The sequence below is a fragment of the Zootermopsis nevadensis genome, unplaced genomic scaffold (genome assembly GCF_977971745.1).
Source record: "Zootermopsis nevadensis isolate Lab colony 2312 unplaced genomic scaffold, Znev_1.0 Znev_ptg000003l, whole genome shotgun sequence".
Taxonomy (NCBI): domain Eukaryota; kingdom Metazoa; phylum Arthropoda; class Insecta; order Blattodea; family Termopsidae; genus Zootermopsis; species Zootermopsis nevadensis.
In genome coordinates this window covers 15,576,050-15,602,713 of record NW_028259135.1, presented here as the reverse complement: position 1 = coordinate 15,602,713, position 26,664 = coordinate 15,576,050, and the positions used below count along the sequence as shown (strand labels likewise).

Genomic DNA, 26,664 nt, shown 5'->3' with positions numbered 1-26,664 from the left:
TTATCCGAATGGATTGGAACTTTGCCTAATTTGAAAATTCATTATTCTGTTACTTTCAAAAGAAAGTTGTATGAAATTGACATCCTCCACATTAATAACTTAATAGACACTTTGTCGCGGTCTAACTGCGTAGAACGGGTAACGTCCTTCAAGTCTCGTCAGCAGTAAAATATTGGCCACGTCTTATAGTCAAAGGAACTTAGGGCACAGTTACATTCGAGTTTTGACTTCATTCGTGATGACATTTTGGATTCTTTGTTACAGATGAGAAAGAAGCTAATAGTCGTTCAGCTGGTCTAGAAATTTCCCACCCTCTTTGGTAATCGACAGTGTTTATAAGACCTCTGCACTAGCCTGCACCGTTCCAATCCAAACCACGCCCTTTATAAAACCGTTATTTTATTTGGTTTTGTTATATTTATGGTTTATTGGACGACGATGTCATTAGCTCAGATTTTATAGCATTGAAAATAGGATAATTAAGGAATAATAAATTGGAAACGGTGTGAAAGGAAGTGGTCGTGGCCTAATTTGAAGTACTGAGACAGCATTCGTCTGCGAGAACTGAGAAAACTACGAAATATCTGTCAGAAGTGATAACCACTCGACACCGCCGTTCCGATACTAAGACCATTTTAATATTATCCTCACATCTGTGCGTAGGTTTGCCGAGTGGTCCTATCCCCTTAGGTTCTCCGAATCAGATGTTGCATGTATTTATTTCTCCACTCGTGCTGCATGTTGACTTATCTTACTTGATTTGTTTGGCCGAGACGAAGAGGAGGAATGTGAGGTCTGCGACTTTTACGATGGGTTTTAATTTTCTGAGCTGTAATACCGCTTAATTTTGTAAGTGGTTACCAACATTTTAGGGGAATGTTCGTAACTACTCACAAGACACACTTACCCTAGCCAGTATATATTAATATTGTTAATTTGTTGTTTTCTACGAGTTGTACCGCATATTAAGCTTACAGAAAATTATTTTATGAATTAATATAATTTTAATATGAGTAGCAGACATAATATGAACGTAGTTTTTTGTGTACACACAAGCACAGAAGGCAAAATTACATGATTTATTTCGCTCCCGAATGTCAGAGATTGAGAAGGTGTTCAGTATCCTATTTCTAATCTGTTACGAAAGCAAAGAGTTGTTTTTTTTTGTAATAAAGGTCGGAGTATTTTCGTAAGAGTTTCACAACAGCAACCTGTTTTACCGACTAACAACCACGCCCACCTCTCCTCGGTTTCATTTCCTGGTTGAATAGAAACAATACAAAAGAATCGCGAAGCATTCTTCAGCTTTTTTTTTCCTTTGGAGAGGCGCTACACTTATCTGATGAAGTAAAGAAGATATATTTATTTAAATCTTGTCAGTCTAATCACAATAAAATTCCTATTAAATATTAAAATATTACTAACATTTAAATATTTAAAAATATATTAAATGATATTCTCTATCGAAATATTCGATTTACATTAGAATATCATTTTTTACACGACATGTTTCAGTTCTAAATGAACCATCTTCAGGTGTATAAAATTATATAAACTTAAATATAATTTCTTAAATTCAACTTTTAGTCAGATGTTTATCAGATTTCAAATGATGTTTTCTTCCAGATTTTATTGTATTTTTTAAATATCGTATTCGAAGTTGTTCTGTATTTGTACGTCGTGCTTAACATGATTTTGTGTGGGTGAACGTTTTGTTGTTGTTTTTGTATCATCCAGAAATGAAGTTGTGGAGGAGTTACGTCCATCTGGAAGTATTGCCGTGTTTGAAATATGATAAACATCTGACTAAAAGTTGCATTTAAGAAATTATATTTAAGTTTATATAATTTTATACACCTGAAGATAGTTCTTTTAGAACTGAAACATGTCGTGTAAAAAGTGATGATCTAATGTAAATCGAACATTTCGATAAAGAACATCATTTAATATATTTTAAATATTTAAATGTTAATTATAGTGATATTTTAATATTTAATAGAAATTTTATTGTAATTAGACTGACAAGATTTAAACAAATATATATTTATCACAATATGACGCAACTTTATCATCTCTTGAATATCTAAACATACATGTATTTTATTTGTGATTTATTTAACGAGGCTCTCAGTAGGTCAGACGAAAATGGCGAAGGATGTGGAAGGAAACGGTCCTGACCTGATTCCCTTCGTTTCCCTTGAGAGACCTTTGTCGTACCGAGATTTCAACTCGGGATCTCCGGAACAGGGAGCAGGAATCCTAACCACTCGGTTGAGACGTTTGGTCGTCATTACTGTACAGGTGGACTGTGTTAATCGTAATCATGTTCTCATATTGGAACGGTCGGAAAAAGGAGTAACTTGCTTGTTATGGAATGTACGTTAGCATCCACTGCGCTGGCTTAGTGTAACACCCGCGCGTGCCCGGATAGCTGGCAGCTTTGTGAAGATAAAGGGATATTAATGAGCGCTCATAACTCAGAACCAGCGAGAGTCGGTACTATGAAATGGAGCAGAGGGAATGAGGGCCTTGCTTCAGAACGGCAGGGGTGCACAAACCGGCGTCTAAGGCGTTCTTTGCACGTAGGGAATGAAATAAACGCATCAGAACTACTCACCTTATTTTGGTTAAACTTTGTATTCGTCGCGGTAATTATTATAATATTTTATTGTAGTTAGAATAACGTCTCTATTTTATTAACTCTTTGGTAGCAGAATCCGAAAAGTCAACGTAGAAGTCCGAATCGATCCTGAATCAGTTCAATCCATCTTCCATTCTAACAGCTAATCTATTTACTCGGTTTTCCATATGGCCGCTTTTCAGGAAGTTTTCCATTCTGTACGTGTCTCTGGAATTCTTTCCAGCTACAGTAAATGTTGCCCAAATTTAATTCTTGTACGTATCTGTTCTCTATAACACGTAGGGATACTTTATATAAGCTAAAATCGATATTTATTGAAAATTGAAGAGAAACTTATCTAGCAGACAGCTTAGTAAGACATAAATCGTGGCCGTCATTAAGTTCTAATACTTGGTTAGAATGGTTTTCGATACTGTGTACAGTTAGCAGGTAAAAATGAAAACATTAAACCGACTGGGGTTGTAGTACTTTTACTGTCTATAGTTTCAATAAACTTCTGATTTCGCCGGGGAGGGGAGGAATCGAACAACTCGGAGAAAAGTGTGTTACATTGCCTATTCGTCCATCATGAATCCTAGTTTCGTGATGCTTCAAGGATTAATTTTCGCCTCATTACTTTACATGCTGTTTTTGCGGTATTTATATTTGAAATTTGGTTGGTGTATGGTCTGAGGCATCACGATTCGGACCGGTGATACGGAATGCGCGCTGGTTCGAGTCTCGGGGAAAGAAATCTCTCATGAGATTTTCGACCGGTGTATGGGACCGGTGCCAACCCAGTATCGTGAGGAAATTGGGGAGCTACAATGAGTAGCGTAATCCGGTCATGAAAACTAGCAATGGCTGGGGGTTCGTCGTGCTGACCACACGTCACTCTGTATCTGGTTGGATGATCGTCCACCTCTGCTTAGGCATGTGAACGCGAGGCCAGCAGTCAAGCTAGTCGGCTTTGGCTCTCAGAGAGCTGTTACGCCACGGATTATTATTATTATGGTTTACTGCATTTAATAAATAATATGGTAAGTTTCATTTAATTAAAATGTTAAATAGTTTGTGTGTTTAAATGGTCTTTTTATTTCATAATCAAGAAACGCCTGTAACGAGCAAGTTTAATTAACTGTCATATATTTTAACAACTAGCTTTTATTGTATAGTGTAATAAACGCTAGTTTGTTGAACTTCTGACAGTCAGTATATGGTGTGAGAAACTGTAAGTTTAATTAAGTTATATTCTGTCTTACTTCCTATGTTGTAAAATGAGTTAATACACATGTAAGATTATTAACAAGTAGAAATGTCCTTGACGCTAATACACATTGCCTAGGTTCTTTTAGTCAGAATATATGATATTCAATGTTGATGGAAAAGTTGACAAATTTTTGGGGGAACTAGTTTGCGTCTTTAGAAGACGTAAACTTGTCACGTGTAAAGAATAGGTTTAGTCTTAGATTTTAACTAAGGCTGAAGGAAATGTTTAAAGATAATTGGGGAGGGTGAGCACTGACGGTCTGGGGATGAAATTACCATAGCTTGTTTCACGGTACAGCCCCACCATTACCAGCGTTCGAAACAAGTTCCTCTGAATAAAAAGGAGTTTGTATTTTTTGTGCACGAATAAATTATTGAAGTTTTAAATCGTTGTCACAAAGTCACTCCGTCCGTGTACTATGCGTGCATCTGCCCAAACACATTCCAAAAGCTTAAGATGTTGCATAAATATTTCGGCGGCGACTCACGAACTAAATGAGTCAGTCGCTGTTTTTTCTCGAAGTAGCGAGGCGGAGGGAGTCGTCGAAAAATTTGAGAGCACCTCATATAATTTTAAAAATTTCTGCCCATCTGCATATGCTTACTGGTAGTAACATACCTTATGAACGTTGGTAAAATTCTATGAGACTACACAGCGCTACAACCCAGAAAACAGCCATCGACCTTCAACTAATCAAAGAGTTTACTCACATTTGGACTAATTCCTTGGAAGAGTCCTTCTTAAGAAGCTAATAGTAGCTCAGGTTGTCAAATAATTTCCCATCTTTTATGGAACCCTACATTTCGTTATCATGAGCAGGTTGAATCCATTTCAAACCCTTACATCCTATTCAAGATTCATTTTAATATTATACTGCAGTCTACGTTTCGATATCCCAAGTGATCCCATCCCTTAGGTTTATTCACTAAAGTTTTGTATGCACATCTCATGTCATCCATGCATGCTAAATGCGCAGCCCGTCTGTTCCCCTTTGATTTGACTAACGTAATAATAGTTGACGATTCTCCTCTTTGTGTAGTTATCTCCCGTCCCTTGTTCCCTCTTATTCTCAGACCCTAACCTTTTTCTGAGGATGCATTTTCAAACACGAAGTTTCACACTTCTGTGAACCAATCGACGGAAAACTTTAACTTTATTGTATTATTTCGACTCTCTGATCGATCAGTCGATTTTTAGTCCACTGAACTCTACTGTGTGCCAGTTAACATAGCGAACGAAGGAAATTACAACTCAACAAAAAACTAACATCCGTCTAAGTTATTCTTTCGCACTGAATTTCCTCCGAACCACATATAATGGTTCTGAGATTATGTACTGGCATTTTCTTGTGATTTAAAGGGTTTTTTTCATGGTTCAGTTTTCAGAAAGTAGGCAGCCGAATTCTTTCTCCCAATATACAAAGTTTTTATTCGTATGACGTTTAGCACACGTTCACGTGACTTCTCTTCAGAAGCTCTTTTAAATTTCTCTTAAACATTTATTTTAACACACTGTTTAAACTTTTTAAAATACTGGCATTTTATACGGATTTATATTCTGATCACGTACAATTGTAGGTTTGTGTGCATGTTTTGAAACATTATTTTAACTTTCTCTCTTTTTAGCGTGTACAACCTGAAATATTAGACGGCAGGGGGTGGTTACCCGGCACACCGGACGTAAAGGGTGTTTGGGGGGTCGGAGGGTATTGTATGGACACTGATACGCAGGCAGAGGGCGTTAGGCATGCAAGGTGACAGATTGGCGGGGAAAATGACAATTTCAGGAGGGCATGGCCAAGCCCGTAGAGATGGCGCAGATATTGGCATGACGTCATGACAGCAGAGAGAGTAATGGTACATCATACGGGACGCCTCTGTCCTATCTTGCACACACAAAAAGCTCACGGTTTTGAACTCATTTATTAATGGACAAAATGAATGTAGTTTTGCAGTTGATATGGGGATAAAAATGTAGATAGAAGCTTGTGTTTTAAAACATTGATACTGTCATATAAAATACTAAAAATATAGATTTATTATTTTGCAGTCTCTGCAGTAAGTTTTTACTCTCCGTACACTATCATGTATGAATGCATTTTGGAATTTGGGATTACCAAAAATCCAAGCACTGATAATGGAGGCAGCAAGAACCTCAGAAACTCATATAAACTTGTAAGATTTGAGATTTTCACAGCGGTGAGTATGAAGACTTCTGTCTTCTGGGTTATTGTGCCGTGTAGTCTGGTCGATGTTTACCAACGTTTCAGATGAATCGCCCTGATGACGGAGGTAGTATGACCTCAGAAACGTTGGTAAACATCGACCAGACTACACAGCGCAACAACCCAGAAGACAGAAATCTTCATACTCATCGCCCTGATGATGGAGGCAGTATGACCTCTGAAACGTTGGTTAACATCAACCAGACTACACAGCGCAACAACCCAGAAGACAGAAATCTTCATACTCTGATGGTGGAGGCAGTATGACCTCTGAAACGTTGGTAAACATCGACCAGACTACTCATCGCAACAACCCAGAAGACAGAAATCTTCATATAAACTTGTATCAGACTATACGGCGCTGCAACCCAGCCATCTAATCGCCACCGTGAGAACCTGAGGTCTCACAATTTTATGTTTTTCTTTATCGGTTGCATGAATTGCATGAATAGGAGCATCCACTGCTTCGTGTTTGCGTGTTTCATGAAGCAGCTTGAGGTTGCTACAGTTTACGTTTGCGTCTGTTGTCGTTAAATCCCGCAGAGAGAGGATTCAGCTTTGCGTCAAACGATCACATGTTTCTGTGGTGATCCGTGTTCCCGATACAATCAAGCCGGCTCGCTCTGCTTGCTTAACTTGGACGTTTTGTTTTAAGAACTTTGTTTGAGATGATTCTTAGAGCTTGGTTTAAATTTCGCACGATCCTGAGCTCACGTGCACTGAGCTCACGTGCACTGAGATCCCGGTTTCGATTCCCAGTCTGACCGTGGATGTAAGTAATATCGAGTTTACAGTGATGGAATATGGCATTAGATTAGGTTAATGCAATGTTTTAGACGGATATTTGGTTTATATTTTACTTTACATAAACTCAGATCTGATTTTATAAATTTGATCAAATGCGTCTTTTAAACGACATACCTTTCGCATAAAATATAGATTTTTTTTTTCCAGATGTCTGACCTCTATTTGACACGATTCCTGTGTGGTCTTTTAAAACGACGACAGTTACTTAAAATTAAAATATTTAACTTATTTTGTAACTATTCTTTTATCAAACAAGGTGATACATTTTTGCGAAAGTGGACGAGTACCTCTCACGCACGCACGCACATAACATTCAAAGGCCGCAAGCTATGTTCAGCAGAAAGATATTCTTTCGTTTCATATCCCAAGATTGACCTTTCGAGATGCTGCAAAAGGTTCGTTTGAAGTGTAAAGAGATGTAGTCTGTATTCACTGATAGTACATGCACGCAGGGAAGTAGAAACGACTTGAAAGCAACATAGCTCGTTGGTTTAAAGAAGTAACTCGGAAGAGTAGACACAGTAATCTGCATGCTACAGCTTTGCTTCAGTTTTGTTTCAACCCAAAAAGCAGAGTGGAATTTCGAAGGTTTGTCTGTGTCCATCGTGATGTGAAGTAACACCATTTCCAATACGTAAACATACATTTCTTAATTGATGATGGAGGCAGTAAGGTCCTTTGTAACACCAGTAATTATCTACCACACTATATGAGATTGAGGTTCTTGAGCGGTCAAGATGACGATGTTATTCTGAGCTGTGACGCTGTTTAGATTCGGGGTAGATACCAGCGTTTCGGAGAATCATAATGTCTCCATCCTCAGGGTTTTAACCGAAACGTTCGTATGTACCCACTAGTCTACACGTGTCATAATCCAGAAAAATAACATCGTAATCTACCACACTACACGAAGACAGCCATCCTCATAATCATCTCCGTGAGAACCTGAAATCTTATCTAATGTGCTATACAAGCTGTTGACAGAGTCATCTCATTTGTGAGGGTCTTGAAGCGTCCATCTTACGAAGATGGTATTTTCTCCTTCATGACACCAGTAGAGAGAACGTAAACACCTACCAATTGTAACAAGTGAAAGGCTTAGTCGCAGTGAGCCGACAGTTATCGCATTTCAGGAACTGTAAAAGTCACTTAACGCAGCATACCTCAGATACAAATATATTTTTAATTGCAAAATTGGAACTTTGTACTTTGGTTTGAAAGATCGATGTTTTTCGTGTGTGTTCTAAGTGACTTTGCTTACCTCATTGGCCTTGTCGTTAGTATTTTACAGATGCAAATATATTATTGGATATAAAACCCATTTATTTAAAAAATAATCGCACTCTATAGAATTAAAAATTATTTTCCTTGCATTCGTTTAGCTGCTAATAATATCAAAAATTATTAAATAAAAATTGCAGCTTACACAGAATTTATTTTATAACGAGAAGGTTTAGAGAAAACATTTAAAGTTAAATTTGAGCTTCTTGTGAAGTCGGCGCTGTACTCGGTCGATATAAATGAAAATTACTTTCTTAAGACCTCAAATGCCAAATTTTATCTTAATTTGCAGACTAGTTTCGCAGATAAAATATTCTCACGAATAAGCACAATTAGTTAAGGGTTTTAACTTACTAATTTACAAAGAATGTATAAAACTGAAACGTTACTACAATAAAAGGTTTGTCCCTTTTATCATGTTCTAATTACTACGTCAAAACAAGTTACGGACATTAGTAAGAGATTAATAACAACTTGATAAAATGACTTATTTGAGTTGAAAGAACGTTGTCGTTGAAGTATGAACCCTCTAATCACTTCCATCTCAACGTGACAACATATTTGTTTATGAAATATAGTGAACATAGACACGGAAATCTCATAAATATAAATTACATGCTGCGTTATCAGAAAGAACATGGAAACTGGTTGGGGGGCGCATTCCTGGCCAATAACTTAAGTTCCTATTAAACACAGACATTGTATACACTGCTTTTGAAGTTTTCATTCCAGTACTCAATAAATGATATTTTTGAAAGTTTTTGGGCTCATTATCCTCACGAATTTCATGCAACAGCGTCCTTACTGAGAAGCTAATTGTCATCCAGCTAGTCAGAAAATTCTGCAATCTTTATGAAATCTGAAGTTTCGTTATCGTGTCAACAAAATCCTCAAGTGTTCCATAGCCTGTGGCAGATGTGCCTTTCTGTCTTGCTTTCACAATCTTAACAATATGTTTATATTTTTAATGTTTCTCTATGTACGTTATCGAAACATCTAAGTGATGATACATGACACGCGTCTAGTTTTCAGTAAATGACGACTATACATGTACTGTATTGCTGAATCCGACTGACCTAAGTGGCCTGATGGTGGTGCAGGAACTTGTGAATCAAACGTGCTGTGAATTCTGTAGTAACCAAATAACGTTCGGTAGGCTGGTCGGAATATGGATCAAACTAATTCTATTACTTGTAACCAGATTATGCGCAATTAATTAACCCAGTAGTTAATTACGTGTTTATCTATTCCTCAGTAACACAGCTTACCAGCTTCTGGGTTTGATAACCCAATTTGCTTGCGATTTTATAGAAATAAGTACACATGTGATAGAAATATTGTGTTAAATTACAGCCTGCCATGAGGAATGCAAAGGATACAACGACAGGAATGACATACGCTAGATAGTTTCGATAAAATATTTATCGACACGTCATGACTGGATCAGGTATGTGTTTTTTTTTTTGTTTTTTTTTTTTTATACAAAATTCGGACCTCGGACACAGAAAGCCCTGATACTAAAGTGACAAACTTCAATTCCGCGCTCTCAGAAAATAGCCTGCAATATTCTGCAGTAAATTACAGGAGATTTATAACATAAGAAGGAGCTTCATAATTTTACTCATCTACAAAATTAGTAAATTAAAAATGTTAAAATGGGCGGAGCATATGGCACTTACGTAGAAGTGAGAAATTTAGAGGAAGACCATGATAACGTTGGGGTCGCCACAGTCATTTCGTTGGCAATATGTGAAGGAGGAATGGATATAATTGTGCCTGCTTTCTGAGATGTAAGATACAAAGGAGACTTGTAAAGATTTTCAAATCGTATTGCTATACGAGAACATGTTAAAACTTTCCAGTCGCTAAACCTAACCAAACCTGAAATTAGATTGATTAGAAACACAATTAAAAATGACAGTTTTGTCGAAAAATTTAAAGTAATTATAGTGCTTTCTGAGTTAGACTGAGGGAAACTTTGCAGAGTGAGATGGCTCACCGACTCTTGTGAGGAGCGCGAAAACTTTGATTGCAGTGGCTTACGCCCCTCCTCCTCCCCCCACACTAGAAGACTCTGCTGGCTTGAAGCATTTAATCAGCTGTGAGATGAGATTCCAGTTTCCCCCTGCCGCTCCATTGCAGGGTGATGGATTGTGATTATGTTCATAATGCTACGAATTAAAATGTTCCCTGATTGATGTGTGCCTAAAATTTCCAATCTTGCTACAGAGTGCTAGAGAACTTCTTACTAGCTTCGTTTAAGAATGTTTCGAATCGACGTTCTAAGGTACATACATGCGTTAAAAATCATATTAATTACTTAACACTTTTTCAACTGGGGTCTTTCTGTACCATTTATCTGGAGTGATAAAGTAAGCAGGGAAAGATGATAAGGATCTGGTATGAAACGGGCGCAGTCTGTTTCAAATTAAAATTTGATTTGCATGGAGACTCTGGGAAATACCTGTCACCGTATTCGTTAAATCACCAGCGATTCTAATCGAGAAAGTAGTTTTTCGCCGATACACAGACCTGTTCGCTGACAGATCGCTCTTTCTGGCGAATTTCCCTCTTAGCCTGCAGACGAAGACACAGCCAGTTTCCCAGACATTGAAAACAGGACTGTGCTATTTTTCATCCGCACAGTGGACAGCGTCCAAAAAAAATAAATACACAATTTAGTGACTTTTCCGACATGTACAGTTGATTTAGGAGCCGAGTAGTTCAGTAGGCTAACACACCACAAAGTGATTTGCCTGTCTGAGTTCCATCCAATCTCTCCAGATGATTTAGGTCATCCTAATTATGTAATACGTTCTAATACGAAGTTGAAAATCGACGACCTTACTCTGTTAACACTATTAATGACTAGAATTTGACAGTGATACGTCTCAAAGTACGATTTCACAAATGAACATATTACGTCATTTAAGCATAAGACTCTTCTTTGAATAAATATTCAGGAATGGAACTTCATAATTGAAATTATGAAATATTTCGTTTCGATCATTGTTAAAGCAGGGCTATGAGACACTGGCATGGGTTCCAACCCAGCGCACGGCGAAACAAAAAATATATATCAAAATACCTGGAAAACCGAATGTTCCTAGTATTTTAAATTATTGCAGCTGAAAAGAGAACGAATGGCCTTCTTGGTAAAGTAAACGGAACAGATGCAATTATAAACGTACAGGAGAACATCGAAGGAGACTCTGAGAAGAGAATTTGAGGCCGATACAGGCATTAAGTTGCCTTACCCGTGAAAACATAAAATAAATATAAATATACCGTATAAATAAATATAGAATGACGGAGTTTAGAGTCATCGTAACTGCTGTGGTTACTTACGGTCGTCTGTTCAGTGAAGAACTCAGTCGAAAACGGAAACTTATAAGGAGCTTCAAACTAAACGTTATACTGAAATGTAAGGGCTTGTTCCCACGGGTTTAGTGCAAAGAAGAATTACTGGAGCGAGTTAACCAATGTTCAGGTACTGGACTTGTTTCAACAGGCACTTCAATGCCTACTGGATTCCAAATCGAGAAACTCGCTTCATCAACTCTTCTTTCCACTAAAACCATGTTGGGTGGACATATGTACATTCGTGCCTTTTCATCTAAAGTTTAACTTCTAGTAAGTAATTACAGAGAGATTGATTACTGATTGTTCTAGTTTTGGGTCCTCAGTGGGGTATCGCCATCTCATGAAGTTAAACTGCCTTTTGCTAGAAGATTCTGTGCACTAACACATTTTAAAGCCGATCGTCACTTCAGCACGTCCGATGTCCCATCCACTTGCTCCTTCCTCCCATCTTTGGTACCGGAATCCGACTGCAGCTTGTGATAGCAGCTCCAGTTTCTTGCTTTATATAATTTATCGCCCCTTTAATTTAACATTCAAATGCACTCCTTCTTGTAGCTTCGGTCTGTGGCGTAGACATAACCTCCAACAACTGTTTACCCATCCTCAATATTCTTAACCTGAATTTCATTTTACTTACGCTGTTGGAAAATAGGCTTCTAAGCAGTCGCAGAACTTTGTTACAACAAATTTGTAAAGTGTTGAAAAGGAATTCTTTAGTAAATTTCTTAGGAATGTTTTTGTTGCAATGTTGAGAAACGTGGTTTATTTCCTGTAATAAACTTTTAGCGTTCTAACCATAAGGGAACTGCTGTAATTTACTTCAGGAAATAAATTTATTTTTTTATTTATATGAGCTTAAATTTTATTAAATAACACTTCTTTTTGAAACAGACCAGTGGTTTTATAAGTCGTTTGTTTCTCCTGTACAATGGATACATACGAGTTTTACAATAAGCACATGCATTTGCCTTGAAAGTCAGGTATCTACCAGGGCTTTGAATTATTTATTAAGTGCTACCGTAATACAGTGCAGTGTTTGAACCTGAGATTCGCAAACAAATACATGGCATACTTGTTATAACAGGCAGTAATCTACAGGAGCTTTGAATGAGATTCAAATTACCTCTGTGTTCATAACAGCAAACTGTTACTATGGTTTCTGCACTGATAGCAATATTGCAACATATACTGGGTCGCAGTCACGTACATTACTGACTAAAAGGGCATAGCCCATAGGCATCTGCGATTTTAAACAAGCCATTCTAATTTTATCGTTAATGTGAGGCTGTAGATTGATACCAAATTATGCAGATGAGACGTTAATGCGCTATAACGTAGGGCACTTGTAAGCAAAAGCCCTGCATCGCAAGATGGTTAATTAAAAACTTTTATTTATCATAACCTAAACTAAACCCAACACAAAGTAAGCTAACATAATCCTTAACCTCACCCAACTGAAGTAACGTAAGCTAAAGTAACCTAACCTAACTTAACGCTGACAACCTGACGCCAAGCTTCGTGACGCCTACCGACCCGACGCCGACGCAACAGATATTCGGTAACAGATTACGAAGATTATTTATTCGTCTGGCGTACAAATTAACATACTCTTACATTTCCTATACTCCTTAGTGGAATTCTGCTTAAGTGACGGGTGTAGTTTAACTGTAACTCTACTTTGCCATTATTGCTACATTTGTATCATCAGGTATTACTTTGACAGAATTATATATTCCTTCCCTTGAGTACAGTAAGACGGCTAGTCGAGAGACTTCTTTAAATTGTGACTATAAAATAGTTTCTAAGAAGACACAGAAAACTGCCTGTTCGAAGTGAGAGATTAATAAGTAAAGCAGGTACCTGGAATGACAATAACTTGTAAGAAAAATAGTGAAAATAATGATAAGTAATGGGTTAGGAAGTTGATTATATGGTGTATGTGTTGCTCAAATGTATGTTGATTTGTTAGTACTAAAAAAGAAATATCTCTATTATTTTTGGTATTATAAGTTTGTTATTTAACAGTATCCATTATATAAAACATTTTAGAAAGAGTATATTACTTACGAACAATGTAAATCATGAGTTATCATCGACGGACGCAAACAAAAGGAGAATTTATTTTGTCCTCAAAACTTTCTTTATGGCTAGGGTTAGGCTAAGTACAGGCTTCCTAACCCGCAATAACCATTGATTACCAGTGGAAAAGCCACTCAACTGAATAGAGCTTCTTAACCAAGTTTGTAGTTGTATTAAGTCGTTGAATTGGCTGTAGGCCAAGAGAACATTGCTTCATAAAAATGTCTGATTTGTGTAACAAACTCTCTTCTTTGTATCACATTCCGAGACAGATAAGACAGGAACTTTGACTCTTTTAACATCTGTTTCCTGAATGCCAGATAATGTACTTTGAGAATACGCACACAGCTTTAAGTAATCGAAATGAGTACTAATAGGAAAATGGCCGTCATTAAATAGACCTATTTTGCAATGTTTATCTGCTTAGTGTGATCACGTTATACCCACAGATTCTGATCATTATTATCTTCATAAATATTATGTCACCTCACTATAACGAGCCGGTTGTGTGTCCATAACCCTCTGAACTTGTGTTCTAGAGGTTAGCGTTTCGAAGCTCGGTCTGGTTACCTAATGCCATGTCTGTTACTCCAGGACAATCAAGTATATTTTTAAACCGACCACGACATCGCTATTTTCCAATGTCATTCGAAGTCACGAAATTTGGTTCAGAGTTGGTGGGTGACATAAGAATGAACCACGTTTTCCACTAATTGATTAGTCCCCTAGCAGACGAACTAACTGCATTATAAAGACACTTAACACAGCGTAACACGCATACTCAACACTGCTTTATTAAATCTGCGATCTTAAATATCCTTTAGCTTTTCACATTCCCACAGTAGGTGTTAGATACACAAGTTCCTTCAAAATGTCTTTACAATACCCCATATGATACCACATAACATCACAAGTCGAGACAAGGCTGTAGAAATAACAGTCGGTCTTATAAATTACACAACGCACAAAGAGTATTTACTTTGAAACAAAACAGTTAAATTATTTAAAATTTCTAAAAAAAAAAGTTATTCTGATTGACTCACCACAATTTTCCAGGAATTTTCTCCGCTAAATACGAGTCAAATGTCTCACATTTTTCATATTCATTTGTTACAGATGCAGATCTGTTCTTCAAAGGGCATTCGCGCTACAGGAGGCACTGTGTACAGTAGTAAGTACATTTTCTTTATATTTTGATAAATGTACGCCGCATAAGAGTTTCACATGTTAAAGAAATGTGTTTTCATTTATATGCTTATTTCCTGACATGAGTAATTTTTCACCAAAAAGATAAACTTCGAGTTGAGCGTCTTGCAAATTATGTGCTATATATCTATCCAAAGAGAATAAAAGTTAAATACAAATTTTGATGTAGCCCCCCTATCCCCTCGAGATATGTAATATTTTAAAATCTGGCATGTAGTTTTGGACATACCTATAACACGCCTTCGTTTAATGTAGGCAGTTTTTTTTTTCAACGAACGCATTAAAACCTATAGCATCACGTGCGAATAGATGTTTTGTGTTAAAATTATATTGGCATTCGCGCTTTAATATAATTACAATAAGGAAACGGTCGTAAAAGCAGAGTACCGTTTTACAACCATCAAGTGTTGCAATGGGCAAGTGGTCTGTTCGCTTCCCTGAGTTTGGCAAATGTTCCAAATTTAAAGCATTCGCCCCAGTTTTAGACTAGGTAGAGTTTGGGCTCCCCCAGATTTGCTTGTATAATATGCAAATTACAAATTGCCTCTGTTACAAAAGCTATTAAAAATCTACACTTTGATAGCAAGAAAATAGAACAGTGTCCCATAACAGCACGTTTAATGGTACGCAGTTACGATATTTTAATTAGAGGGTTTTTTTAGCATGTTAGAAACAGGTAATATAACAAACGTTTTTGGCAAGTCTTACTGTAGGCATAAGGTATATCGCAGGTAGTTTTGGTAAAGCTCTAAATATAAATTAGGAGGATCCGTTTTAAATCCTCTATGTGCTACTTTGTATCATATCTGAGATATTCGGAATCTACACTGTCCACAACCACTTTCTTTTACATGTTTACCAATTCGTGTTCCCCAATTAATCTTGCGTTATTTTGCTTGAATAATGCAATGATAAGTAAATCGAATCTCGACGTGTTATCAGATAGGCCTCATTTGACTAAAGTTTCTAGTAGCTCTCCTCAGTCTGTCTGATGAATGATGAGGTGGTTTCCCAAATAGGCTACGACATAGAATCAACCGGAAACATGATGATCTTTTTACAGTAAACCTGAGACAAAATATATGCTGGTCTATACCATTGGTGGGAAGATCATAGTTTTGAATAGTAAAGGTATCCTTATAAGTATAGTAATTCTGATTATTATAAACAAGGAGTAAGGGACACAGAAATAATCAGTAATACGAAACAGGTTTCAAATATATTTTAACATGTGCCTAGAATAAATTCTTTAGTATACAAACTAGTATATGCATTTATGGGGTTTAAATTATATATTTGCACGTTTATTTTTAAAATTAGAATTAAAATTGTGTGAAATCGCATTCGGTTCTTAAAATAACGTGATATGATGCACCCGACCTTTTAGTGTAAGTTAAATATCTATTTGAAATCGTTTCCGTTAGAAAATATAATAATTTAATTAGTAATAAACTTGAAGACATGTTCAACCAATCAAGAAATTTCCTGCTCTTACAGAACCCCGAAGTTATCAATACGTCGATCCAGTTGACATAGGCTTATTCACACCATAGTAAGATACAAGTTGTTAATATTAACCTGTAGTGTGTGGGTTTATCCTCGTAAGATATCTAATCAACATTTTTATACGAACTGAATGTTTTTAGATGGCTGTAAAGACAGTATGAGATATTTAAAATTTTTTGATCAGAGAGAATATATTTATTTTAAAAATTTCTTGGATATTGCAAATAGTAATAAATTTTTATTTTTAAAGTATTTTTGTGCAAGATATTTATTAATTTTCTCTGGTTGTGTTTCTGTCAGCACGACGTCTCTCGTGTCACATACTCACAAGAAATTTTCCTTTTCCGTGGTTTAAGCCAGTCACATCTAACAGAGTAGGCTTCATGCCGTAACGAATTTCTTATGTTAGAATAGTTTCACGCAAAGTATAATTTATTTTATTAAAAACGAAAACATGGAAGTTATTAAACACCAAATAAATAATATATTTATAGGTCTGTGTTTTAAACGACACATCTCTTACGTAACAGGGAAAGTGTTAATCAATTATATTTTCATAATGTTAAAATACGGTTTTACTGAATCTTTCTACACTAAGATCAATAAATATTAATATCCAAAATCTGCTACTGATTTCTGCGTTCATGCACCAGACATTGAATTATTCAATAATTATGAAGTTAAAATACATAAATTAATTTTGTTTATGCAAAACTACTACTAACAGTAGAAAATTGGCAATTGGTGTACTTTACCATGCATGAAACAATCCACACGAAATTAAGACGTGATATTGCCGCACGCACACGATACCACTGCTGCCCTCTCGAGGCGCACCGCTCCGTCACAAGTCCCGCGGTAGACTGACTGAAAACAGCCGAACATCGCGCCTGTATACCCCCAGCCAGGCGCAGCACTACTCCGCTGTTATTACGCAACGCGAAAATCAAAAGTGTCTTATCTCGCACGACAGATGGCTTTTTGATTCGTAATGACTTAACTGCAGGAACCTTTGTTCCCGAAACAATCACGTTTATCCTCGGAACAATAATTCCAAACTTTTGGGAAATCCTGTTACTGCCACGTTCTACCAACTTAACTACTAACCTAATTCCCTTACGTACAAAAAATTTCCGTACCTAAATAATCAGTAACACTTCCTTTTCCGTGTATACAGATGTGTATACGTAATCATCTACTGCAGAAGTTATCAGCCGGAGGCCCGCTGATGTGTTTTGACAGGCTCGCGTGATTTATTGATAATTTTGTGTCATTCTGATACACGAAAAATAGCTACCTGTTATGAGAAAAATGTCTTCCTAATATCGTCCGTATTCGACAGTAACTATCGCTGTGAGTGACAGCTCAGCTTAATAAAAATCAAGAACTAAGACGCGTCTGACTGATGAACACTTGGGAAGAGCCGGGGGGGGGGGGTTTGTTAGTATGCAGATTGCTACAACAGATTTTTAAACCTGATACTGAAAGATCACTGAAGCAAAACTGTTTTCAGATATCTCACTAATTAATCATTTTTATAGAAAAATATATTACAATACTTTTATTTTCCGTCGTTACACAAGCTTGTTGTTAAAAATCATATAAAATTTCACATAAAATTGTTACATGCTTTGTTAATTGTTAATTGCTTGTAATACGATATATATTTGAGTAATTCCTTAATATAAAATTAGAGTAATATTATTCCATTTCCTATGTCGGTATCCAGAATCACGATATAAAAATTAAAATTGATTTTGCAGATATAGGCACCCAGGCGCGTCTCCAAAATTAAATGGAAGAAGCCTGAGATGTAATAAAAACGGATAAAAACAAAAGCAATATAAGCAGAGCAACAGATACACCAGATTTTAATTTTAATTTTGATAGACCTGACGATGATAGAATTGTATATCGAAACATGTCGTCAATTTTAAAATGTAACAATTTTATGTGAAATTTTATATGATTTTTAACAACAAGCTTGTGTAACGACGGAAAATAAAAGTATTGTATTGAGGAACACAAGCATGATGCAATTAAGATATAAAAAAAAATATATTGTGTACCTATTTGTAATTGAAAGTTCGTAGCATTTTTAATAAGCTGCCATAAAAGTTTAATTTATTGTTGTGATTTATAAACTAGCATCGAATTTCAGTTTACTTAAAGTCTTCCAGTGTTTGGGATTATCCCCTTCTGGCGGTCGCAGCAGAATAGGTTTTATTGCCTGAAGGCGGGGGGGGGGGGGGGGGGGCAGAGCCTGCCCCTAAAACGTCTTGACTTCGTTTCAATGTATTAAACGATGGATGAAGTCTAAAAAAATAACAGCATGAACGCCCGCGTATCGATAAGCTTAGGTGAGTGTGGCCCAGGGTTTGACATCCCTTGCCGACGTTTTAAATTCAAAATGTCATTCTGCTCAAACCGTACGCTCATAAAATATTTTAATAATTTGTACCTGTCTATCTTGTTCATTAGATATATGTAATATGTATCTAGAATACATACTATAATATTTTTATACCGATACATCTGTGTTTTGGAACCATCTTAAATCTTTCAGATGTAGAGCTTTTTTACGTGTCCATCTCAAACTACAGATGATTCCAACACTTTTCTGCTGTTATTTCTCAAACTGCAGGTGTAACTAACACTTTCCTGCTCGAACTACGTACTTGAGTCTTATGGTTGCTGAAGCAAAGAGACTTGAAATCCTCTTGATATATATGTAGACAAGCCATGTGTCTGTGTCACGTTTTTCCATCTATCATTCTGCATCTCATTCTATCTTCGAATCATCGTCATTTATCAGCAGGAAACAGCGTTGAAACAGGCTGTCACTCCTTCCTACTTCCTACTGAATAGTAATTTCGCATCAAATCAAAGACTAAAGGAGCTCAGAGTATAACAAAGATGAAAATGATGTATCTGTGCCCAACTATCATCCCGTGAAGATCCTTGGTAAAGATAGATAAATGTCACTTTATCAGCCTCGCCAAGAAAACACTAGAATATTAGCTGCAAATGGATTTCGACGGTTTTATTCCAGACAATTACCGGCTCATTCATTTCTGTATCATCCAGCTTAACTGCGTATACTCAACAGCTGAAGTGACATTCTTAAATAACCTAAGAATCAAACACTCGAGAATAAAATAGTTTGTTTATTAAAGGGAGTCGTGACTGAAACTACGTGTTTCTTTCACTTACTTAGCGTCACAGCCTGATTTTAGAAGATTTATTAATACGAGCGACAGAATTTCTTGTTCGATCGATCATACACAATACAAACTCGAAAGGATTCGAATCCGAGATCTCAAGTCTGAGCTCCTGAAATAGCGCATGCACCAAGAAAATGTGACTCGTTTCCATAAAAGACTTTTACAACTTTGGACTATGGAGGCGAGCATTTTTATACAGGATTTTGATACTTGCGTGAGTTACCTTCTAAGAACATTCAAGTCATAACTATAAGCTCTCGGAATCAGAAAACATTTCCGTAAACTGTAGAATAAATTTCTGCCGTTAAGAAGGTGATAATTTGTTATAAATGCTGATGAAAAATAACGATATCATATTATCACTACTTTATGTTCCCAGGTGAAAATCCTGACCCAATAACCGGGTGTTTTGGTTGAGATTTGTAGTGTTTTATTTTCTCAGACAGCCCAGATTAATGACAGTGCAGTATTTTAAAGTAAATCACGATCATCTTCCAAATTATCACCTGTTTATCACTTACGACAACCTTCCTAGATCAATAACTTGATATGTTAAACAACTAAATCAGCAATGAACATTTTCCAAAGTAGGATTTGACGTTTTCACGGTGGTTAGTCTAAAGATCGCCCTGATGATGGAGGCAACAAGGATCTCTGAAACGTCGATAAACTTCAATCAGACTACATGGCGTAAGGACCGAGACGACAGCCATCTTCTAACATTTTTCTGTCATCTTAATCTTTATTCTTAAATTTGTCATCATTACTTTGGTCCACCTAAAATCCTTTTCACACGTCGGTAGTATGTTACTGCTATGGCTTCCGTTTATCTCTGTTACTAGATAACTCTCAATTTCTTCTCTGTACCTGCCGTGAATCTTTGCAGTCATGTTTATCGACATTATGTATAAGAATCTTTACTGAAACTTCCCACCGCATTCGAATACAAATGAACTCTCGTGGTGTAAGAGACGGATGTTTCAAAACTGAAACGCGTCTTTCAACTGTTTCTTTGATCTTGACAATTAAAAATTGTAACGCACACGGCTTTAGGTGTGTGCATGGCTCGCAAACCAGAAGCTTCTCATTGGTTTATATTCTATGTTATCGCAGTTGCAATTTTACCATATTTTATCTTTTAGGTGTGTAGTGTAATATATTTTGAACGTGACTGATGATAACTGAGTGCGCACTGGATATCATTAATTATTTTAACAGAAACTAAGAGATAAAAAGTCATGTGTTGATTACTCAGAAGCTGTGAGTGACAAAATTTTCACACACGTAAATAAAAGTGAAGAATAATGAATATTTAACAAGGTTGAAGGGAAAATCAGGCCTACGTGTTGTAAATGTTCATAAGTCGCACTTTTAACCTGCTAGCTTTTATTACACTAGCTAACCCAACGTAACCTAACCTAACCTAACCTAACTGAACCTAACTTAACGTTGCGACGCTGATATGGAGTTGCCTTCGAAATACGCCAAACTAACCGCAGATACTGAACTAGAAAGCCGACGCCGAGCGTCGCGACGCTATTAGCCGCGACACCATCATTGTATCACACGTGTGCGTCTCAACCAGTTTGGATAACGTTGAGAGCGAATTTGTGAAATCGACGCCCGGCGTCGCGACGCCAACCATCGCGACGCCTTCAAATGACGCCACATTTTCATCAGATGTGTCCAGATGACAGCGAACATTCAATTAGAAAACCGACGCCGAACGTCGTGACGCCAAAAATGGCGTCAAACCCGTTGTATTACGGTGGGCACGATACTAGATAGTCGGCGCCGATCAGAGGGACTAAACACGTCGTGGCGCCTTGGGCGGAAAGTGGATACCGTTCAATATACACGGTCTAACCTAACCTAACCTACCGTAACTTAACCTAACCTAACCTAACCTAACCCAACCTAACCTAACATAATGTGAATACCTTACTGACAAACTCCGATTATTAGCAGTTCATTATCAGTGCCCGATACTGATGTTCATGTGTCACAAAAGTGCAGTATAATGATTAGTCCATCTATTACTTTATGTATACCCGTAATATATTTATATTATCATAATATGGCTGAAGACGCCTTCAGCCCCCACCCCACCACAATAAAAGAGTGTGTTGGTGATGACTTCCGTAATATATTTATATTATCATAATATGGGGAATGGAGAAAACTGCATAATGATGAGCTTAAAAATCTGTACTCCTCCCCCATTGTCAGGGTGATTAAGTCGAGAAGAATGAGATGGGCGGGACATGTAGCGCGTATGGATGGGACAAGAGTTGTGCACCAAGTATTGGTTGGGAAGCCTGAGGAGAAGAGACCGCTGGGGAGACCTAGACGTAGATGGGAGGATAATCTCAGGCGGGATCTATGGGAGATAGGAGTTGAAGGAGACTGGATTTTGTAGGCCCAGGACAGGGTCCGGTGGGGGGCTTTGGTTAATTCGGTGATGAACCTTCGGTTTCAGTAAGCCATGTATAGTTAGTTATGGTCCAACTTGCAGCTCGCGCGCCACATCCGACCCAGAACCACTTGTATCCAGGCCGCGAAATTATTAGTTAATTTAATCACTAAAGCTTGTTTACTTCTGTTATCCTAAGAATTTGAATAAAAATCGTGGTTCCTATCTCGCCTGCTGCTTTAGGTACAAGCCCCGAAGGTAAAATGTAGATTTTCCTGTTAACAATTGTAACATTTGAGCTGTTGCAGAACTCTGTAATAATTTGTAATTTCTGAATAAGTATTGTTAATGATAATGAAAATTTGATATTTATTTTAAAAGATAGTGATTTGTACAAGATTCTGAACGTTTTAAAGAAACTTTGAACCTGCTACTTGTGTCACTTCTACAGCAGAGTCCTCTATCTCCGTGTGGCGTCTATTAGAACTAATAGGGACGCCGGCGCTGCAGAGTCAAGCTGCTGGGGATTCCTCTGTGTACTCCTGCAGGGCATTTTTCTTTTCATTCTGAGTCTTATGTGTCTCTTTGTCCGATTTTCTTACGCGGCACACAGTGAGCACATTTCGTCATAAGCGTGTGTCTGGGCGTCTAAGGAACGTCGGTTTGACAATTTCACTCATGAGTCTGCTGAGTAATTTCATATCAGAGCTAAACGTGAAAGAATTCTATTTGAAAAGATGTTTTTCTAAAAGTATTGCTTAGTTTCTGTTTAATGTGCAGTGTTCCTGTTCCTTAGTCCTTAACCCTTTGAAGCCGGAGATCGTCTGAATATTATTTATGAATTCAGTCCGTACCGCGAAGAAAACACTACACCTCACCATTACGAAAATCAGCTGGTTAACCCTTTGAAGCCGAAGCTCGTCTTCATAATATTTACGAATCCAGACCGTACCGCGAAGAAAACACTTCACTTAACCATTAGAAATCGAATCAGGCGGTACCACATAAGATTTAACAAAAGAACATCCCGGTCGAAGCCTTAATGTTAAAAAAACTCTTTATGGACAGAAACAATAACCATCGTAATCATATCAATACATCAAGATTTTGTAAGAATATTTTGATATACAAAGTAAATGAAGCCACGCAGCGATCACCACTACACGATTGTGAATTTTCTTCTTTTCTTCCCTTCATTTCAAAGATGGAAATTAATTAACGTGTTACGTAAAAAGAATTGTTTCTATTTTGTAAAAATCGATAATCACAATATTAAAAGCAATATCGTGATGAGAGAAGATTTTTACTGAACACCCCCAAAGCCTATGTCGGCGTATGCATAGCTGCATATGGAGCCTGTAGAGTCTGCCTTGCCTGACGAAGAGGAATATTTGGTCCTCCGGGTGAGGGACTGTGAGGGCGGGTGGTAGCCTCGCCAACAAAAATTTGTATTGTTCTTATACTTTACAGGAACAATCCGGCTGGATAAATGTGTGACATATGAACGATATCGTATGATTCGAGGTTTCCACAGCGGTGAGAAAGAAGATTTCTGTCAGAATCTTCAGCAACAATATTGACTGTCTTTACCATCGGTGTAGATTGATTTCGATAAAGTTAGTTGTGTTGTACTTCAAGGAAGTACATTAACTGAGTGCACAGTTCAGTTTATAATAAATTCCTAAATTAACATTTTCATTCAAAGCACAGTGCCGGGTGTAGAACCCAGGTTCCGTGACGGAAACTTTCTCATAGATGTGTTCACTTGAGGGAGATGCCAGCAGATGTGTGTTCTAGATTCTAGGGGGCAGGCTTAAAGGTCGCTAGGCGACAGGTGTTGTTAGAACTAAGTACAAAACAATCGCGAGATGAAGCGAACATAGGACAAGGCGAAGAACCAGATGTTGCCACAGTAAATTGTAAATCAGAACATTGCAGTACGATCTCCAACAAACAAGTGCAGAGTGTATAGGCTTTCTGATCCTGCTGTGTAAAGAAATTGTCTGTATAAAGTTTTCTGGAAGGTTCTCAGAGATGATAACCTTTTCATGATGCGATGGTTAAGTCAAGTATTTTGAAGCAGAAATGTTCAAGTGTATACATTAATTTCGTGTTTAAAAATTATTAATACAGGTCTTCAAAGTTTTTCCACAAACGCGTTCGTGGACAAAAATGTGCCCTTTCCACGCTGACTTTGAATAAAGGTGTGTGATTAATGGTTTAAAGTGTAGTCTGGATTCAGTGGTTATTTAAAAATGCTAACAGATTAAACTACACCGCTCAAATAGCTGGGTGCGATAAGAAATCTTTTGATTTGTATTAGCGAGTCGTTTATTCAAGTAGATTTGTTTGGAAAATATAGGAATAAATCAAATTCGCGTTCACTATGAAATTAAGAGCAGGTTAAATTCAGGGAATACATTATAACATTAAGTTTAGAACATTTTTTTTCCAACCTTTCCTATCTAAGAAACAAATATTGTTATGACTAGAACAGAGCGCTGGGGCTGGACGTAAAAGGTTGACTGAACAAGAACAGTTGGCCTCTGAACAGCGACGTAAAGAACTACAACATCGCAACCAACCCCCCCGAAGGTGGGGTTGGTTGCGTTTTGAACACTTAAACAAGTGTTTTAGTTTAGTTTCTTACTTAAGATTTTAAAACGCAAGTGTTTAACCACCCATTCGAGGGAGTTAGTTTAGTTTTTTTACTCAAGGGTTAAAACACTTGAATGAGACACTAAACTTCCCCCCCCCCCGAAGGTTGGTTAGTTTAGTGTCTTACACAAGATTTTAAAACGCAAACAACCCCTTCCGAAGGTGGTTGGTTGCTTTTTAAACACACCCCCACCCTTGCAAATCTTCGTCTTAAAATCGATCATAAAGTCAGTTTTCATAATAGTTTTCGTAATCGTAATATATCGAATAAGTATCAGTTTACCTTGTTGGAGTTGGTACTTCAAATAGTTGATAACGTTTCAAATACTTGAAGGAATCTTCATACTCACCGCTATGAAAAACTCAAATTATACATGGACTCATTTTGCCTGGGGTAGGTTCCAGTGGATGGATTTAGTGAACTTGAATAACAGAAACTATCAGCTTCTTTAGGTCACTCTAGTAACTAGCACCGTCGAAAGTCATCGAACTATGCGAGGAGCCGAATGGTTCAGCAGATCCCAGAGTTAAAGATATTTCGTTCCAAACAAAGGCCTGTGTAAAAGTTTCTACGTCCAGCCGAGAGTACTTTATTTTATAAAAATGGAAAGAATAAGGGTGGAGAAATAAAGGGATAAAAAATGTGACGTTTTGACGTAATAGAGTCTCGCATCCCTCCACCCGCCATTTCCTTTATGAAGACCTGGTTCAAATATTCCAGCTTTTCAACGCTTCAACGACTGCCAAAAGGGAAGACCGTGAGTTTTCATTTTTTTTTAAAGTAGAGTGGAAAGACAAGTTCTTAATAGCCATAAAACGTATGAAGATAACTTCTATTTTTACTTCCCCTTTGAGAATGATTTATTTTCCTTTCTTTTATTCCACATGTTCTGTCTTTCTTCTCATATGATATCTTCATAACAAAAGTGGTTCAAATAACAGATATTCATTTGCTTTTGAAATCTGTCTTTGACACAGCCAAACAAACGAGAATCGAGCGAATTTGAATTGAGCAATTGATTAGACGAGAGGCACATGTTGACGTAAATCTGAATGGATGGTAACAACAACAGAGGAAATCATCGTCCATTTGAATGAAATTCTTTTCTTCTACCAGAAGGCCGCGTTGTTACGCGCTGTTCACTCAAAGAGCGTGCCGTGAAAGGGTAGTGACATGATTGTTTTCCTCTGGGCGTTTTATCTTTGAAATGGACCAACAAATAAGGATGAAATATTGTATTTTATGTGTACGCTGAAAGCTATAATCCTGATTTAATTTTGGTGCGAACATATTTTACCCACGAAGATAAAATTGAACTCATGTTATTTAAATCTTGTCTCTATATGCTAAATATTTAAATAAATTCAATTTTCAAAACGCTACATACAACGGTTAATTAATTTGTGCAATAAATTAATATTAAGGCTATTGAGTCATGAAATATAACAAAGGACAAAGCTTTAAAATATGAGTAAACTATTAAAAGTTCAGTAGGAAAATTTTAGGTGCGTTCCAGCAGTCTTGAGGAGTGCGATCGCCGTGGTAATGGAGGAAGCAGGGTCCTCTGACACACCGGTAAGCTTCTACCAGACTACACGGCGCTCCAACCCAGAAGACAGAAATCTTCATACTCATCGCCCTGATGACGGAGGCAGTAGGACCTCTGAAACGTTGGTTAACATCGACCAGACTACACGGCGCTCCAACCCAGAAGACAGAAATCTTCATACTCATCGCCCTGATGATGGAGGTAGTAGGACCTCTGAAACGTTGGTTAACATCGACCAGATTACACAACGCAACAACCCAGAAGACAGAAATCTTCATACTCATCGCCCTGATGATGGAGGCAGTAGGACCTCTGAATCATTGGTAAACATCGACCAGACTACACGGCGCTCCAACCCAGAAGACAGAAATCTTCATACTCACCGCCGTGAGAACCTCAAATCCTACTTAATAACGTCGCGGCTGCGTAAACTATATTAATTCACACTTTGTAAATTAATTGT

General features: G+C 37.3%; 1 protein-coding gene and 1 long non-coding RNA gene across 7 annotated transcripts in view; one reads left to right on the top strand and one right to left on the bottom strand.

The window, feature by feature from the left end:
* LOC110827928 (uncharacterized) overlaps positions 1-17,214 on the bottom strand; it is a 194,314-nt gene extending 177,100 nt beyond the window's left edge. For 3 of the 4 annotated variants that reach the window (XM_022060097.2, XM_087342662.1, XM_022060096.2), the window contains exon 1: positions 17,112-17,214. The gene's annotated coding sequence lies outside the window, so the exon portion shown is untranslated. The remainder of the gene's footprint in view (positions 1-17,111) is intronic. The other variant, XM_022060098.2, reaches the window with a different exon arrangement.
* The window catches only part of LOC110827930 (uncharacterized), a 310,772-nt gene that overhangs the window by 204,639 nt on the left and 79,469 nt on the right, over positions 1-26,664 (top strand). For all 3 annotated transcript variants that reach the window (XR_015533607.1, XR_015533609.1, XR_015533608.1), the window contains exon 5: positions 14,761-14,815. This is a non-coding gene — a long non-coding RNA (uncharacterized LOC110827930). The remainder of the gene's footprint in view (positions 1-14,760; positions 14,816-26,664) is intronic.